At 35.4% G+C, this 18651-nt stretch overlaps 1 long non-coding RNA gene across 1 annotated transcript; it reads right to left on the bottom strand.

Annotated features, from left to right (window-relative positions):
- Positions 1–906: 906 nt before the first annotated feature.
- LOC142348486 (uncharacterized) lies at positions 907–17167 on the bottom strand. Its single transcript, XR_012760746.1, has 3 exons — positions 17047–17167; positions 5586–5696; positions 907–1192 (listed from the first exon to the last, which is right to left on the bottom strand). It is a non-coding gene; the product is annotated as an uncharacterized LOC142348486 (long non-coding RNA).
- Between the last annotated feature and the right edge of the window lie 1484 nt (positions 17168–18651).

The raw sequence follows: 18651 nt of genomic DNA, 5'->3' as shown, positions 1-18651 counted from the left end.
GAGCGTTTCGAAGAGGCCCTTGGTTTGTGCAAAGGCAGAGAAAAGAGTGCTCCACGTTGGGTAGTCCTCCCCACTAAACGTCATCCACTTCAAGCTATTACTTGATAATCAAATTGTTATCTGATTTAGCTTTTTTATGAGGGAAATCTCAAATTTCTATCTTAATACTCTGGTCAATCCAGAAGAACAAAAACTGCCAACACTGACACTACAATCTCAACCAAAACTCTATTAGCGTATAAACGGTCTGATGACTGGGCCCATAACCTGTTAGCAGGATTACGAACACTGTAGCGCAACAACCCCGATGAGGCGGGACGAGTTTTGGCAAGTTAGAGATTTAAGCTGTTTAAGCTCAAAAGATGTTAGAGATAATAAGATAATTTAATTATAGTAGATTCAAAAGAGAATAAAAAATGTGAAGATTTTAACAAAAATCAGTCGTATATATGGTCTGAAATATAAATATAACACTTACAGTTTACATTTGTTAAAATGTTATTTTTTGAAAAATCGCTCATTCAAAACTGCTCATGAGAAATTGAGTCTATTATCTGATGAAATGTTATGAGCTTATGAGATCGTATAAGATGTGACAAGCTCTGGTAACAGTCCGATAAAATTTCAAAGGAATTTTTAAGATTAGTTAATATAGTGAAACTTACTTAATAAAAGTTTGCTAAAAAGATTATTCTTCAATTATGCGACTCATATCAACCAAACCGAAAAAAGCAAGCTTTCAATCGCTAAGTCATCTGTCACGTAAAATTTTTAGTTCTAAATTTAAATTGCGAAATGAAGTAAATTGATTTTAACTTAAGCATCGTATAGGTTGTATACAAAAAATTGCATGTAAAATTTAGTGCTATAAAAAACTTTGGATGGGCTCAAAAAGATTATGCCGCAATGATACTGTAAATTTCAAACAATTTTGTTGGACACTCCGTGGCAAATTTATCCCTCAACCTTAGTCACGTATTTATTTCTCTCACAATATTCACTCCAAGTGCCCAATTAGTTTGTACTCTTTCGATTGGTGCTCTCTTCAATTTGTGCGGTGATTGGATCTGTCATTTCACTCGAGTCAAGGGCGGCAAGCTTTCACCATCGGTATTACAACGCGACAGGAGAATCCCTCACAGCAGTTGCTATTATCCCCATCACAACGAGCGTTTTCTGCAAGACAATCGGCCTGTATATAAATATTAAATAGATTAAATATACATAAGTTACCCTGGTCAATTTATTATCCCATTCTTAAGTTGTTCCTCCATTCTCATGCCCATTCTCACGCCGTTCGGCTCGCATATTTTTCGGAGAAACTTTATCAAAACCTGCAAAATTATTGCTATTCTTTAGCTCGTTAAAAAACTAGTTGAACAAAAATCAATTTTCGTTCCTTTTAACTGAAAAAAGTAACTTGTAACGCAGATTTGTTGAATATTGATAAGGATTCAGTTGATTATTTCACATTCAAAAAGTTTTGTTATGTTGATCATAAAAAAAAACAAGTACCAAAAAGTCGTTTGTTTACTCAATGCGAACATAACGACAGTTTCTACATTTAAAGTCAACAATTCCTGCAGTAGGATAGGTGAGTGTTTTATACCAATGCAGAGCGGTTTTTAGTTACGCTAAACGTCTTTATTAGTTATATGAACAATCAAATGGGAAGAGTTTTGCAAACCAGTTGCATTTGCTCGGCAATTACGGAGTGAAAATGGAATGTTGATGAAATAATCACAAAACGTTGAATCTCACTTTTACCAAGATTCTCAGTCGGAAACATGCACCACTCTGCGTAGGTCCACACAATAATTCTAAATAGCTTTACAATAGGCATCCAACTCAAATATAATACATAAGTTAGAGAAATAAGCCAATTAATTAAAAAAAACATTTTCTGGTCAGAATTCAACGTAATTAGGCACACGGGTTGAGATGTCAGCGCCGTTTCAGCGCATTATTTTGTAAGAAAAGCACTGAATGCGCTGAAATTATGTAAGAAATGCGCTGAATGCGCTGAAATGCGCTGAATTGTAGAGAAGGCTCTGAAAATTCAAAATTTCAGCGCATTTCTTACATAGTTTCAGCGCACTTTGAGTACATTTCTAGCAAAAGTTTCAGCACTTTTTTTCAGTGAATTTCTTACAAAGTTTCAGCGCAAATTCAGCGCATCCGTAGAAAAAATTCAGCGCTTTTGAGAAAACTTAGAAACAAAAAAATTCAGCGCATTTCTTACAAAGTTTCAGCGCAAATTCAGCGCATTCGTAGAAAAAATTCAGCTCTTTTAAGAAAATTTAGAAGCAAAAAAAATCATTCCTTTTCTTATACAGTTTCAGCGCAAATTCAGCGCATCCGTAGAAAAAATTCAGCACTTGTGAGAAAATTTAGAAACAAAAAATTTCAGCCCATTTTGAACTACTTTTTTCCACAAAAATAGTTCGATGATCGTTTGAAAAGTTATTTCTGTTAATACCTTGTCTTCTAAATAGACAAATGGGCGAAGATAATAAAACTCGCTGTTTTCAAAAAATTCAGCGCAATAACCTTACATAATAATGCGCTGAAATGTGCTGAAATGCGCTGAAACTTTGCAAGAAATGCGCTAAAAATTCAGCGAATTTCTTGCAAAGTTTCAGCGAATTTCAGCACACTTCAGTCTTTTCTATTTTGGCCAGCAAAATGGTTGTTTTGCTCGTTTACTGAGTTAGGAAGACAGGTTCATTGGCAATTTTACAAGTGAACATTTTTTTGTCAAAAGATATTGATAAATGGAACGTGTCAGTTCTTTCCTTAAAAACAAAATGATCCCAGATCTTTCTCACGAGCGTTTCATTGTTTTTAATTGGTCTTTTTTAGTAGGGCTTATTGTTTGCAGACGCCAAAAATGAATTGTACCAGCAAATGCAGAAACTTCAATATAGATAAACAAGCCACGCAAAATGCTCGAAGGTGGTGGGACCGAAGGCTACCGCGATCGGCGAAATACATCTTGGCATGCTTTAAAAAAATTATTCAACACCTATTGCTTTTTAACCACAATTAGTTTTAATTTAACAAATTCTGACAAGCCATTTCTCCTTCAATTCATACGCATCTTATTATTCACTTCAGTTTTTTTTACGGCGCTCTTTCAGATGATTTTGTGTAATTTTATTATATTCTCTATTAAAAACGACAAAAATGTACAAATCAGCATTAACGTTTTTAAACACAGTAATGGTTCCGTATGTTCGTTTATAGAACGTAAACGGCTTTTGAATGTTCCGTTTACAAAACGTAGTAAGTCAGCGGTATATTCAGTTTGAACCGCGAAAATCTGTCAGTTTTCTAAACAATAATTTTGAGTGTTTTCTTTTCTGTATAGTGTAGTCTAGTCATATGCTCCGATAACGCTTCACTCGCATTCTTCGAAAAGTTTTAACAAAATTGTGAAATGTTTTTGAGACTCTTTAGCCCGCCGAAAAAATATTTGCACAATTATCAGTTTTTTTCTTTTCATTTTAAAATTGTCAATTACATCTTAAAAGTGTTGAACATTGATGGGAATTCAGTTGATTATTTCGAATTCATGAAGTTATGATATGATCGTCTGCAAAGAAGTGCAAAAGTCGTTTTCTATCTCTATCCGAGAAAAAAAAAGAAAGTTTATTTGATTAAAACCCCAGAGTATAGAAGGACCCTAGATATCAAAAACGCATCAAAAAAATTTTCTCAAGGTTATTAAACTAAAGCAGAGAAGTTTACTGTTAGCTGAACTTATTAGCTTTTAGGAACAATCAAATTGGACGGAGTAGTTCAAGTTTTTGCTGGGAAATTACAGAGCAACGAAGGAAAATTAACGATATATTCACAAAGAGCTGACCATCACTTTTACCAAGACTATCAGTCGGAAATATGCAACTCTCTGTGTCAACACACTAGCTTTAAATAGCTTAACAGGCATCAAACTTACAAAAAACGCACACGTTAGAGAAGCAGTGATAAATAGGAAAGCCCATTTCCCAACAGTTCAGAAAAAAGTAGCACGAGGCCACTCAATTACACAAAGTAAATATTGTGAGAGTTCAAATTTAGTTCGCAATTCTATGTACATGATTGACTATTTGCCCTACGGTGTCACGTATAACTGGTAAACCGCACTCCAAGTGCCCTGGTTTACACCAGATGGTTATCTTTCTTGATCGTTAAAAATTCTTGCAAAAAAAATTGTATTGCAAGATCTTGCAAGCCGATAGGCTATCTTGCAAGATCTTGCTAGACAATTAGTAGAGTTATCTTGCAAGAATCTAGTAAATTCGTTCCTGTAGAGCTCTGCTCTCCTTGGCTTTTAAAGACGCATTACCGTTCGTTTTCAAAAAATACCTGAGTGAATTTCCAGAAAATACATGAGTGAATTTTAATAGATAGCTTGAATCAAAGTTTACATCAGATATCTGTATGCTATTTTTAAAAAACGAGTTCAATCAAACCATAGAACAATTTTACCGTTTCTGCAACACAAACACAAATAGAGGAATTCCAAAAACCTTCATCTTTTCATGTATTTTTTTAATTTTCCACTAACAAACGTTCAAACTAATTTTTTTTCCGGAAAAATTAGAGTAGTTGATATTAAAAATTTTTATTACCATTTATTTACGTTCTCTAAATTTTCACATTTTTTTGCAGAACAATAAAATATTTTTCCCAAACTAATTCTTATTTTGTTTTGATCAGAAATAAAAAAAAGATTGACGCCTTCTCCGTTGCAAAATTTTTTCACAGAGTAGAAAGCGTTAGCAAATAACGTTCGCGTCTCATCCGGATTCTGTTCGGTTATTTTCCTTTTAATCGCGCATTGGTGAGATTAATGGTTATCTTGTAAGATTCTTGCTATATGACTGGTTCTCTTGTAAGATTCTTGCAAGAAGCAGGGTTATCTTGCATGATCTTGCAAGATTTTGGAAGAAAATCTTGCAAGACGCTGTATCGTCTTGCACGATTCTGCCAGAATCTTGCAACACCTTGCAAGATAACTTATCGTAGTCGACTGGAGTGCTGACAGTTTGGGAAGATAGCATTGATCTTTAATTAATCACTGCGATGGATGCTCTCCATTACTATCGGTTACTATCGATTCTTCTTTTGATTTGTTTCTTGGTTTTATCATGAGAGCTTTTCTGTAAATCTGCAATTTCTGGTCAAAAACCACGACCTATTTTTGACAAATAACAGGGTCGCTAGCTTCGATTTTTGAAGAAAAAAGCATGGTAATCGCTAGTTTTTTTTAAACTATTTAAGTCAACATTTTTTACTGCCGAAGATGCATGGCAAAAAATCTAACTCAAAACGCCACCAATTTTTTCTCAAGTGTTTTATAGTTTTTATCCGGCCTGCTTAAGGGGGGCTTATTTCTTGGAAACGCCAGAATAAGGATTCTCGACAATGGTCGGACCGCAGGTCACCTCGATCTGCGCACTAGACTTGAGTATGCTTTAAAAAAACTATTTAGCACCATTTCTTTCTTATCCCTTTTAATCATGGTTTTAAAATGTCTAGCCAGCCATTTATCATTGAATTCATTCGCATCCTTTATTTACCTCCTTTAGGCACGTATCCGTTTCATCTTCGTCAACAACTTTTCCACAATAGAAACCATCACAGCATTTATCGTCATCGGGGTCACATTCCAGGCCCCTGTCAAGACAATCCTGGAAAAAACAATTAATCATTTTCATGCATGCGCCTTGCAAGATAAAAATGCTTCGAAATTTAACACCCAAACCTCTCCTGACCCACGTCTATATAAATTTTGTATATAAATTAAGACATGCATGAATAATGGTTAAGTAAACAATGATTAGTGTGGAAAACTTGCATTATGAGCCAGCGCCAGCACGAAATAAAGCGGACTATTTGGGCCATTTACATCTGTAGTTCCTCAAAAAGAATCTTAACACACGTGTAAAGGGCCTTACAATGTGGGATATTGCGGCGAAGGAGCGAATATACTAATTGGAAGTTATACAATATCTTTGACCTTTTATCGCCAAATTCCACAAATTAGAGCAATCTTACCCAGGTTTTGGTCCAGACCCAAATTGAGCTATAAACTGGAGGGTCTGGAAAGTGGTTCGAGCGCACAATAGTCTGGACCATGGTCTGATTTCGGTCTGATCAGAGGTCAATTCGGTCTGGACGGTATGATCATAGTCTTTATAGTCTGGACCATGGTCTGGGTTCGGTCTGATCAGATGTCAAATCGGTCTGGAAGGTCTGATTTCGAGTTCATTATTTTTTCAATTTTTTTGTTTTTTTTATTGAGGGATGTTGGTTCTGCCAAGAGGCAACAATAAAGCAGCGTTCCGATCAGAGACTCATCTAAAGTCCGATGACTGTGATCAGAAACAAGGAGTCCAGCTGAGAGCAAATGCCGGTCCCCTCAAGAGAAAATTTTGATTAACTGAAGACCACGACGTTTCTTGTGGAAAGCTGTCTAAGTTCATCCATTGAGTCAGAAATATGAACAAAGGGGTATGGTAAATAAAATTTTTTTCTCAACAGATAGGTTTCGTTTTCATTAGCAATATTTTCAGAATTGGCTTTTCCTTAGATGATTTTAATACAGCAAACACCAGTTTTTATGAAATGAATATATTATAGCAAAATAAGGAGATTTGTTCATAATTAAAATCTTTCTCTGATCAGACTATTTTGAGCGCACTTGAGTCTGATCATAGTCTGATTAAGGTCCGGGCAATGGTCTGAAATTGAGTCTGGACCATGGTCTGAAGGCGGTCTGATCATGCTCTGTTTATAGTCTGGACAATGGTCTGAATTTGGGTCTGATCATAAGCGCACTAGAGTCTGGACAGTGGCCTGGGTTCTGTCTGATCAGAGGACATTTTGGTCTGGAAAGTCTGATCAGAGATCATTTTGGTCTGGAAGTTCTGATCAGAGGTCATTTCAGTCTGCAAAGTCTGATCATAGCTCAATTTGGGTCTGGACCTAAACCTGGGTAATTAAAACTAGGTGCGTAGACTCTTAATGAGGATAAAGAACCAATATTACACCAATAATAAGGGATCATTCACCCAGTCACGTCAACAAACTTAACTTATCGTACAATAGCATTTCGAGCGACGATTCAATATCTGATAAAACATTCAGTGACCGATATATCCTGTCAAAAATTATAGAAATAAATTTTGCAAACCAAGTAATTTCATTTGTTACACCCAATTTTTATCATGAGTTTCTGTTCTAATCTGGATAAAGTTCGAGAACAAAATTTTATTGCACTAAAGCTTCATTGCGTGGGTTGAAAAATGAGACGAACTGCTGCCCTGTTGAGAAATCTTGAGAAGCTGCCCTGGTGAAAAGGTTGGTTTTTAAACAGAAGAAATCGTTGGTATCGCTGTCTTATTCTAGCCAAAAACGACAAGAGATTTGGTATTGTTGTTTTTCAAACGTAAGATAGATTCGATATTGCAGGTGTTTAAACGGAATAGAGATTCAGTGTCGTTGAGAGAAATACCAAATACACTAATTTTTATATATTGGGTTTCAAATGAGGCAATTGAGTGCAACCAACCTAACAGAAAACGGTAAGCATGTTCTGTTTCACACGTAACAAACCGTCAAAACCTATGCTTGTAAACTACAAGAAAGTGTGTCATGAATCAAAGAATACAATACAATTTTTGTACAACCAAAGGTGAAAGAAGTTATATACACAGTTATGTACACAGTAAGATGAGTTTTTTAGTTTATAAAAAAATGAGTTTGAGAAGTTCCTGTTAAGACTTAAAGTTCTATATAACTGCAGTAGAAGACTTCCTCTGCCTCAGATGCACTCAGCCATTTCAAGTACCATGGAAGACTTAAGCTGGCTGAACTTGACGTATACAAACGCTAAGGGATCGTTTTCTTGGCTAGCCTCGTGGAATCTGTTTAAAATGAGTGTGATAGTTTCTTCAGGTAAGTATGATGAATAAAAACAAAAATAAAACAAAATTGAAAAGGGAAAACTTTAAATGCTCGATGGGCCTGGGTGGGACTCGAACCCAAGCGTGTTGATGTTCTGTTTTTTTGAGGTAATAGTTCACTGCACTAAGTTGACTTATGTTTTTGCAGGTTTTTCGATCTAAAGCTTCGTTCTTTCAAAGTTTAAGTCGTTGCAAAATTAAAACGGAGATCGACAAACTGACTTGAGCTGTTTCGAACCGAAGCTCTCAGTTGTGCTGTTTTATTAGCGGTCGGCGCTAAGTGTCATGTATGATGTTACAAAAATTCAGCTTTCATTCAAATATTTTACCGTCCGCTTGATTCAATTATAGCTAGGGCTTAGATTGGTGGCCCTGATTTCAACTAGTCCTGCTTTGATGTCAAAAAAGAAAAGGTTGGCGTGAGAAAAAGGAACAGTTATGATTGATGAAGAGAGGGAGAAACAGAATAAACAAAAGCGTTATTTCTGACTTTAAAAAGCATTATTATAAAAGTGACAGAATAAAGAAATTGATAAATAAAAGTGCTACGCTAACCTAAACCATAAAACCACTGAAACGAGACCACGCGCAGCACAAGAGTGTTTTTGTTTAATCTCACAGACGTTTTCTTTTTAAATCAGTGGAATGTTGAGGAAAATAGTAAAATAGTCATCAAAAAAGTAGAAATGAGAGGCTTTGAAAGAAAGCGTAATTGTTGGTCAATAACTACGCATAGAGATATTGATGAAAGCCGTGATCTGTTCAATCCCGAATTGACTAGGCGAGCGGCTGGCCGAACAGATGAAGACAATTGAATGAGATGGATAGAGAAAGACAAAGACTGAACTGTATTTGGCCCCGAATTGACTAGGCGAGCGGCCAGCTGAATACATTTAACACGTCTGATTGTTCTGTTGTTTTCCATATGGTTAATATAGCGGGAAAAAATGAATTAAAATAAGGAAAGTTGGAGGCCACTGAGCTGGACTCGAACCGCGGTCTGAGAAAAGAAATGTTCTTTCTATCGTTAATAATCCACGCTTAGTTGACAACTGCGCCACTTTCCTCTTCTTCAAAACGTTAGAAATTTGATGCAGTTCATTGGATGGAGGAAACGCCTCAAGAAAATGAATGTAAAGTTGCTGGAGTTGGAATTGAACCGTAGTTGTGTTATCTTTATTAAATCTTTTTTGTGCTCTTCACAACTGTGCGATTCGAAAACTACTTTTGGTTATCCGACTGCCAGATTTTCATTTGCACGATCAGTCAATATTTTTTCCTGTTTGTTGTTGTTTTTTTCCTGTTTCCTTAGTTTTTCTTTCTCAGTTTTTGCTTTTCTACTGTCGTTCAGTCATTGAGCCAAATTCTGTTGTTTGAAAGATGAAAATTTTTGATATTGAATTCCTGGATTAAACTGGGATTGATCCTCCTTCTGTTTAGTTGATCACTATTCTGAGCAGTCATCTTAGCCAATAGTCTGTTGTGTATGCGTCTAGAAGATTTCTTAATTTAGATGATCAAGAGTGCTTTTGCAAGAGGTGAGCGGGCACTGTCGTTTCTTATATATCAGCTCTGATACAGTCAGTATGTTGTGTTTGATTGCCCTTTGAATATACCCGTTGGCCAATTTCATCTGTATTTCGCTGACTGACTTCAAGTTTGCCTCTTCGTGGAGTTTTTGAGTCTGGTACCATCTTGGTTGTCGAAGGCAAATTCGAAGGGCTTGGTTTTGAACGTTTTATATTTTTTTGATAAGGGCATGGAATTGATCCAGCCAGCAAGCATTTGAGTATAGAATTAGTGGTCTGATCTAAGATTTGTAAACCAAAATTAGGGTTTCTTCGTTGACGTTTAGTTTACTAAGCTCCCAGAGTTAAAATATCCTGCTGTTCCCTCTTCGTATTAAATGTTTTCAATGTTCAATCCACTTGAGGTGTGGAGTAATTATGATACCCAAGAATTTTATCGATAGTGTCTTCTGAATGGATATTCCTTTTATGTTGAGCTCTAGAGAAGATTCTTTCTTTGAGGGGTTTTTAAATATCAGGTAATGAATTTTATTTGGGTTCATTTTGATTTTCAATGAGTCGCACCAATTTATTAGACTATTCAGTGATGATTGGAGATGTGTTTCGATTGATTTGGGGGATCGTGACCTATAGTAGAGGGCAAAGTTGTGAGCGAACTGTGAGATCTGGGCTTTCATTTTCGGCAAACCACTGACGTAAATGAGAAAGAGAATGGGAGCGATTACGCTCCATTGAGGTACCGCAGCTGTCGGGCTGAAACTATCACTGACAGTGCAGTTTATCTTCACGAACACACTCCTTTGCAATAAGAATGAATTTATCCTCCTTGTGACTGAATTGTTTAGCCCTATCGAGTTTAATTTGTGCACGAGTCCTAGGCGCCATACAGCATCGAACGCTTTTTCGGTATCCAAGCATACGAAACCATTCATTTCTGACCACTGAAAGGCTTCACTGACGTGCTGTGTGAGTTTAATGAGGTTGTCTGTGGTGCAGCAGTGTTTCCTGTAAGCACTCTGAGTCTCGCCGAATGTATTTTGGCTTTCACAATATTCCATAACGATATTTTTCACAACAGTTTCACATATTTTGGATATGCAATTTGTAAGATTAATGGGTCGGTAGTTTTCAGCCTTCGATCGGTCTTTGTCTTGTTTTGGTATCATTTCTACCTGGGATTCTTTTCAGTAAACTGGAACAAACGAGTTGTTTATGGAGCTAGATATGAGGAGACAGGCAAAGGCTTTAACATTCTTAGGTAATTCTTCAAGGATTTTGTAGCAGATTATGTCCTTCAAGGATTTTGTCCGGCCCAGGGCATGTTTTTCTCGTCTCTTTCAAGATTTCATCAAATTCTTTTGTTGTAAACACAATGCCAAGTTGTTCAGTATGTTCATTTGTTTTTATTATTGTTTCTGTTTAATTTTCAATATTTTCGAAGAGTTCAAAAATTATTGATGAATCCGTTTCATGATTTTTCATTGTGTCCTTTAGCAGATGTTTGAACATTTCACTTTTCTCCATGTCGGTGACCGCCACGCAATCTTTGTAGAGTAATTTTGGGTATTCTGCTCTTTTTTGTTTGGGCTCGTTTTTATTAGTTAGTTCTTTTATTGCTTTCCAGAAGCCTTTGCTACTCTTATCACAAGTATTTTCCAAGACCTTTGCTCTTTTTCTGTCTTCTGATCGCATCATTGATCGTTTAATTTCTTCCTCTAGTTTATTTATCTCCGCTCTTAAAGAAGTATGGTGATCGCCAACTACTATTTTAAGCTCTCTTCGCCTTTTTCTCCTCATTTTTATCAGTTTTTGCGTCTCAACAATGTAGGGGAACTCTTTCTTGTTAACGCAGGAGTCTTCCAAAGATTTGTGTACTAATTCATTTACACTGGTGCGAAACTGATTTAATTCATTTTTTTTGATACTTTACAGGCCAGGGATTTGGATGATCTATGTAATTTTCTTGCATGTTCTCTAAACTTTCTGTAGATGATTTCTGATTTTAAATGAAAAACTTCACCTTTTTTCAGGTTAAGGGTCGTAATTGTTACTTTGTGATCGCTGCCTAAATCTTCTGATACTTGAAAGTCGTTAAAATGCGCAAAAATTGAATTATCGCAAAAGTGCAGATCTAACATATTTTTGCATTTTCGGTCAAACGACTGATAGGTGTGATAACCGATGTTCAGCAGTTTAAAAGTGCCCTCGTCAATAATATTTCGGAGCTTTTCCCCATTTTCAGAGTCGTCGGAGCAATTTAGTTCATGTTGGGGAGCATTGAAGTCGCCACATACGAAAACATTTTTCAACCTTCCTGAAAATATTTTATCGGTCGAGAGCGGCTTTCCAGGGGAATTGTAAGCAGTTATTATCCAAAAATCATCGAGAGAGGGCAACTTAAGGCAAATTTTTAGTGTTTCTAGTCTCTTCCATTGCCATCAGTTTCTTTTTCTACTGGTTCTATTTGCTTGATAACAAGGCTGTTCTTCACTAAGATAGCAGAGCCATGATTACCGTTGTTGAAGGTTTCCGTTGCAACGATGTAGTTGTTGAGGAAGGTTGTTTTTTTTCCAGTTCTAAACTTCATTCGAACAAATTACATCTATTTCTTCTTCTGTTGAAAACAAAATCAGATCACTTATTTTGTTGTTTAGTCCGCGACAGTTCCATTGCAAAATCTTGAGCTGATCCATTTTGCGAAAAGTTTTGGCTGTTTGGTAAATTGTTTGTTTGAATTGAAATAACATGAGCTTAATTTTCGCTTTTTATGCTGTCATGTATTCTGTGACCATCAATTTTTTCATTGAAGATACGTGAGGGGTTCTTAGAGACAATATTTATTATTTCACTGTAGTACATAGTGTTAAGAACTGTTCGTATCTTGTTCAAAACTTCAGCAACTAGAACAGCAATTTTTTCAGTTGATGGCGTTAGATCAGTCTTTGCTCGAGAGTTCAAATTATTAGCTACGGCTGAGAACTTGTTCTCATTTATCTTTTTTGAGGCCTCTGCTAACTTATGCTGATATGCTGGACAGCCTCGATAAACTGTCGCATGAGCACCGCCACAGTTTGAGCATTTGGCATTTTCTTTTGCAACTCTGCATTCCTCAACACTATGATCTTGCGACCAGCGAAGACAACGAATTTTATCAGTGCAGTCCCTTGCTGAGTGGCCAAATTTTTGACATTTGAAACATTGCATAACATGTGGTGGTTCTCGGCTGGCTTCACACCGGTATAGCTGCCAGCCTATCTTGACACCATGTGTTGACTTGATTGTTTGATTCCGCTATCACGCGTATTAATTTTGTTGGTTGGCCCGTTGCTCGACTTGTTATTCGTGAAACTTTGGTGGCGTTCATTGCGTTGTTATTTAAAAGTTCTTCTTTTAAGTCATCTTCAGTAATGCTGTTGTGAACGTTTACAATGACGAAACCTGGTTTAGTTTTAGGCTTAGGAAGTGTATTCCTAGCATTCACTTTGGCATTTGGAAAGGCCTGATTTAGGTTTAGTGACAGCATCAAGCATTCTCTTGAAGTGAGGTCCTCTTGCTGAATAAAGAAGTCGGTTTTGTTCTTCAGTTCTCTTATTTGCTTAATCTTGACGGCTGGAAACTTTGACCCCGGTGCTTTTGCAAACTGAAATTGTGATGGTCTTGGATCAATTGAAAAAATCATCGATCTTACGTTGTTGACTGGAGTTGGCGCTTTTCTTAAACATTTTCTTTTATTCCTTACTTCAGTAAAATCGCTTTCCTCTTGCGTTGATTCTTCTGCTGACATTCTAGCCTCAGATAAAATACTGTCAATTTGGCTCATGTTGAGAATCAGCCTCAATGAGGCTCTGAGTTAAAGGAGAGAGCAACTTAAAAGAGCTACTTACAAAAATAAATCTAAGAAAGAAGGGGATTTAAAAGAACTTTTGAAGAGCGAAAATTAAAAGAAAAAGGTAATCGAAAAAGTCAGGATTTTAAATCTTAAGCAACTTTTAGTGAAAAATCTCTTTTTATAAACAACTCACTCCCAAAAGACGTTCCTGCACAAAGTGAAGTACTTGCTTGTGGCTTTCCTATCACACTTTGAGGTACTGATCCGAGAGTGACATTAACAGCGTTTAAATCATCATGGACAAATTATGTATGTCATAAATCACAGAATGTCAATTAATGAACAGAGTTCTCATCATTGTTCAACAATTGTGTTGCATTTTTGAATCCAAGAGTAACCAAGAAACTTATACTTGTTCAATTAGATTTTGTGAATGAAATAAAATAGAGATTTCAATAACTTTAGTATGAAGTACGTTCGAATTTCATGCGAAGTTAGCACTATCATAACGTTTGACTACATTATAAACAGAAAAATAAAATTTTGCCATAGAAAAACCGAAAATTTATTTCGTCTAAAACCAAACATAACAACGACCTCTTACTTTTAAAAACCAAACATACCTAATCTTCTAAAAGTGAATATACTGAATCTCTCCTGATATCAAAAACGACGATACCGAATCTCCTTACGTTCGAAACCGACAACACCGGACAGAAAAAACGTACCAAAGCTCTTACGATTGAATTCGAAACTACCCCAGCTGTTTTACAAAATTTCTTTTAATTTTTGTTTGGTCTTCCCAACCAGTGTAGTAAACTAGAGTAATATGCTATTCATTAAATTGTTCAACTGTTGATGACCATAGATATAACAAGGCGGCTCGGTAATGTGCGATGGTTCCGACCCCGCCCATCCACAATTTTGGCATAATTGTCTACCAAATGAGGAACAGATAGTAAAACCCAAAAGTTTTTTTTTGCGAATCCCAAAACAGCCCAAGTCTTTTCCAAAAAATTCTGTGTGAACGATAAGATAGCCTCCAAAGCAAATAACTCAGTGGAGTAAAAATTGATGCATTAGATTGCTGTAATATGTCAATATTAAGAAAGCGAGTCAAGACGAACAGCAAAATCAAACAACAACAACAACAAACATTAAATACATCAAAAAATTTATGTCCCTCTTAAAAACTAAATTTAATAACAAAGTCAACATACCGTCAGATAAAACTAAAACTAAACAAAAATAACTTATAAATCACCAGAAAACATATGCGACCAGTCCAAAAAAAGGTTTGGTAACAATTATACAAAATAGAACAAAAACAGTAAAGTAAAAAAATTAACTTATTTTCTTGAAACAGTTAACTTCAAAGTAATAAATACCATTAGGAATCAATTAATAATATCACAAATTTACGATTACCACTGCTTCTATAGATGGGCATTAGGACCTGTTCTTATTCATTTTTTAAAGCGGCTAAAAAGAACAACAAAGAAAACAAACAAAATTTCAATTGAAACTTGCCAGAAAACGCTGTCAAAACCGTCAAGCCATATTTTGGCCCTCAAAATATATTCGATTGCGCCTTCTTCAAACAGCTATACTGTATTACGTGGCCATTAAATAGTAAGCCTAAATAACAAGTAGACAAAAAAGCGAAGTGCTAAAATAATACTTTTAATTTTTTTTCGAAACAAAATTACATTCAATGTCATGAAAGGCATTAATTACAAAAAGAGCTTTTTAAATAGGGTCGTTTATTCATAACAAGGAAGCCCTCGAGACCTGTAATTATCCAGTATATTTCTTGCATCTACAAAAAGAACGTCAAATATGACAAAAATCAAATTAATTTACTTTTTTTGTGAAAAACCGGTGTCGAAGCCAGTAAGGTCATAACAAATTCTTTAAAAAAAGGACTTTGGGACACCAATCCCTGTTGTTTCCTTGACACCCATAATGTCATATTTGACCTGCAATTAACTAACGAGATTAGGTAACAAAAAGAAACATATAAAGAACAAAATTTCGAATTTAAAAAGTTTTTTTTTAATTTTTGGAAAACGATTGTTTGCAAAGTCATGAAAGCCATCAGGTATTTACTAATATCAGAATATCGGTTCTTCTATTCTTCCACGAAAAGCCAATGAAAGCTGTCACTATACAGGAAATTTCATACGACCTAAACGACAAATTATAAATGACAGTTAAAGACAAAATTAAAAAGTTCAATTGGTTTCTTCAAGAAAGAGGCGTCGAGGCCGTTAAAACGATGATATATATATTTCAGGATTTTAATATGTTCAATTGTGTCTTATTCTGAGCGCTAATAATGTGACATGAGCACTGTCAATAATGTGATAATGTGACAAAATTAGAAAACGTGAAAAACTGGCAAATATCAAAACAAACAAAAATCTGAAATCTCGTAGTATCAAAGCCAGGAAACAATAACTTTAGGCTTAAAACTGCATTCTAGAATAAATGTTAAATCAGTAGAAAGAAGAAGCATTCTTTTTTTGCTGACACTAAGCTGGAAGTTGAACAAATTAAGAAAAAAATAGAGGGAAATTAATTAAGCCATTATTTATTGAAAAGTCAATTATTTTTTTTAAAAAGAAACGACCATAAACTTTCAAGTAAAAAACTAAATACATTAGCTTGGAGCTGCTGAGTAAGCGAATTGGTTGGATCTATCACTCCTGAGCTTTGATTTGATATGTTCTCTTCTTTATTATTAAAAAAAAGGTTTTTTTTTTTAAAAAAAAGAGACCGACTGATTACAACCCGATTTTTCTTGGATTGTAACAGTCCAAGAAAGGCCCAAAACTAGCCCTGTTAATGCTTTTTGTCCGTTAGGAACGATTGATTTTTCGAATGTTGTAGATATAGATAATTTGTTAGTTGAAAACTCAAAATAAGTTCTGCATTTTGATAATCAACGAGTAAAGTTTGCAAAAAACAGCAAAGTTTTAACTACAGAGCACTCTCAGCGGACTCTGAAGTAGAAATAGCCCCCCTCTGAGTCTACAAAGATTGTGTGAGTGTTGTTTGGGGGTGTACTGTCGGCAAATTTAATCAAAGTAGACTAAAGTAGCTTATTTCGTGCTGTTTTTGATGAAAAAGGCTAAATTTTGAAATGTTTATCCAGATTTTTTGACCAAAAAAATTAAATCAAAACAATCAACAATGCTTGTTCGTCTTCAAAAATAAAATCAACGACACAATTCTTAAAAATTATAACAAATTTTAGCAAAATTGACGAAAATTTAGGCAAAAATTCCGGAAAATGTGAATAAAAACAACGTGAATTCACTCTACTTTTCTCAGAAGTTTAAACCTCGATAACTCCCTGTAGACAACGAAAATTAAAAAAATCTTTTTAATTCCATATTCTACGCTGGACGAGCTTTCTAATGATACCAGCCTCAACTCTCTACGATGAATATATCGATCGGCGAAAATTCACGGAACAAAAAAAAAACCCATTTGAGTATATAGTTCCTCCTCCCTCAAGAGGGTCGGAACAATAATAACCAAGTTAACTGTCAATTCAATTTTAATTTGGAAAATGATCAAAGAAGTTCACGCAATGCTCGCGAAAAAAAAATTGACTTCAGGTACGGAAACTTTTCCATTTCTGTCTTTTTCTTTCATTTTTCCAGATCCTGGCCACGGCTCAAATAAATATTAATCATTTTCTGATCACCGTTTCCTTGGCCCCATATATGCAAACGTTCTCAGCACGATAGTCTTTTACTCCACAGTGATAATCAGAGCAGCAGCCATCGTCATCTGGGTCACATTCATTATCAGCGCCAATACAGTCCTGGAAAAAAAATGAATTAATTTCTTGCCATCCGAAAAAACGAATGCATCGAAAAGCTCAATATTTCTGCAATTCAAATTGTTTTCAGACACAAACTAATACACGCACACACATATACATGTCACATACTAAAACAGAGATACTATAATCCCACATCAATTTTTGCGTGTGCTTCACAATGTTGACTTTCAACCAAATCTTGGCCCTAAATCACAAATTTTTAAAAAATATTTATATTTGACTGTTGAATAAACCAAGATTGGATAAAAAGTAAAATTTCTACACGGATTGTCATTCAACATGATTAAGGACAACATAATCAACATAGCCGTCAGATTGCCGGCAAATAGCCGCGATAGACGCTTGTGGCCTTCCATGAATTGAAACAACTAAAGAAATAAGATAAACAGATCGACCATCAGTCCTTTAATAGACCACTAGACTTTTTTGGTTAGATTCAGACTGTCTATTTTATGACCCATACATTCTGTAAGGAAAAAGCCCCAAGAATGTTTTTTCAAAATTGGTATTTTGCAATCAAAAACTCAAGACCAATACTCAAGAATTGGGGCATGTAAGTTTGGCACTACATAGATGCACACTATTGATCTTGAACTATTCCTGACGTCCAATTCAAAGAATTTTAACTGACTAAACAAAAACTAGACCCAGATTGGACTATGAGTGAATTGGAAAAACCATTTCTAAAAAATCAGATCAGAAAAATAAAAAACCATAAAATGAATGTCAAAATGTCGCATATGAGCAAAAAATCAATAGCGAAAAAATGAAAATTATGTTCAAACAAAAACTAAGCGTAGATAGAACTATGAATGGATTGGGAAATCCATTTAGAAAAATATCCGATCGAATTAATTGAATAACATCAAACATCAAAATGAAATTGCCGCACGTGAACAAAAAGCCACCAGCGGGAACGCGAAATTTTGTTCAAACACCATTTTCTCACTCTACTTTAAAATAGAGTGAAAAAATTGCGTCGCAAAACCACTTGCTTTTTCGCTCCACTTCCTGTTTCGGCCAAAATTACTACACCAAATTGAGTTCAAAAATCATGAGAATGTGTGAACAGATCTTTAAAAAAAGACAGAGCCCATTACAATTCCAATTCTTTGAAATGTAAAAAACCACGATGTCCCCAATAATAGCCGCTATCGCTTCGCGGCTGTTTTTAACTGAAGCCTGACAAAATGAAAGCACATTTTGTCCTGAAATATTTTTGATTCAAATAATCTGATGAAATCATCAAAAGACGCAATAATCAGATATGAGAGTAAATTGCAAAATGGGATGGTGGCGTTGCTATTTAGAGTCGCAAAATAAATGCATTGAAGCGAGGAATTGATATGAAACACTTATTGAGAATTTTTCTAATCCTTAAGTGTTTATTAGACAACCAATCAAGAACGCGTGCCCACTCTTTTGACTGATCGACCTTTGAAACAAATTACGCATCTTTAAGTC

Source organism: Convolutriloba macropyga, chromosome 10 (assembly GCF_964194025.1).
Source record: "Convolutriloba macropyga chromosome 10, txConMacr16.3, whole genome shotgun sequence".
Lineage (NCBI taxonomy): Eukaryota > Metazoa > Xenacoelomorpha > Acoela > Convolutidae > Convolutriloba > Convolutriloba macropyga.
Note: the sequence above shows the minus strand (reverse complement) of the source record. Positions and strands in the feature narration are given on the sequence as shown.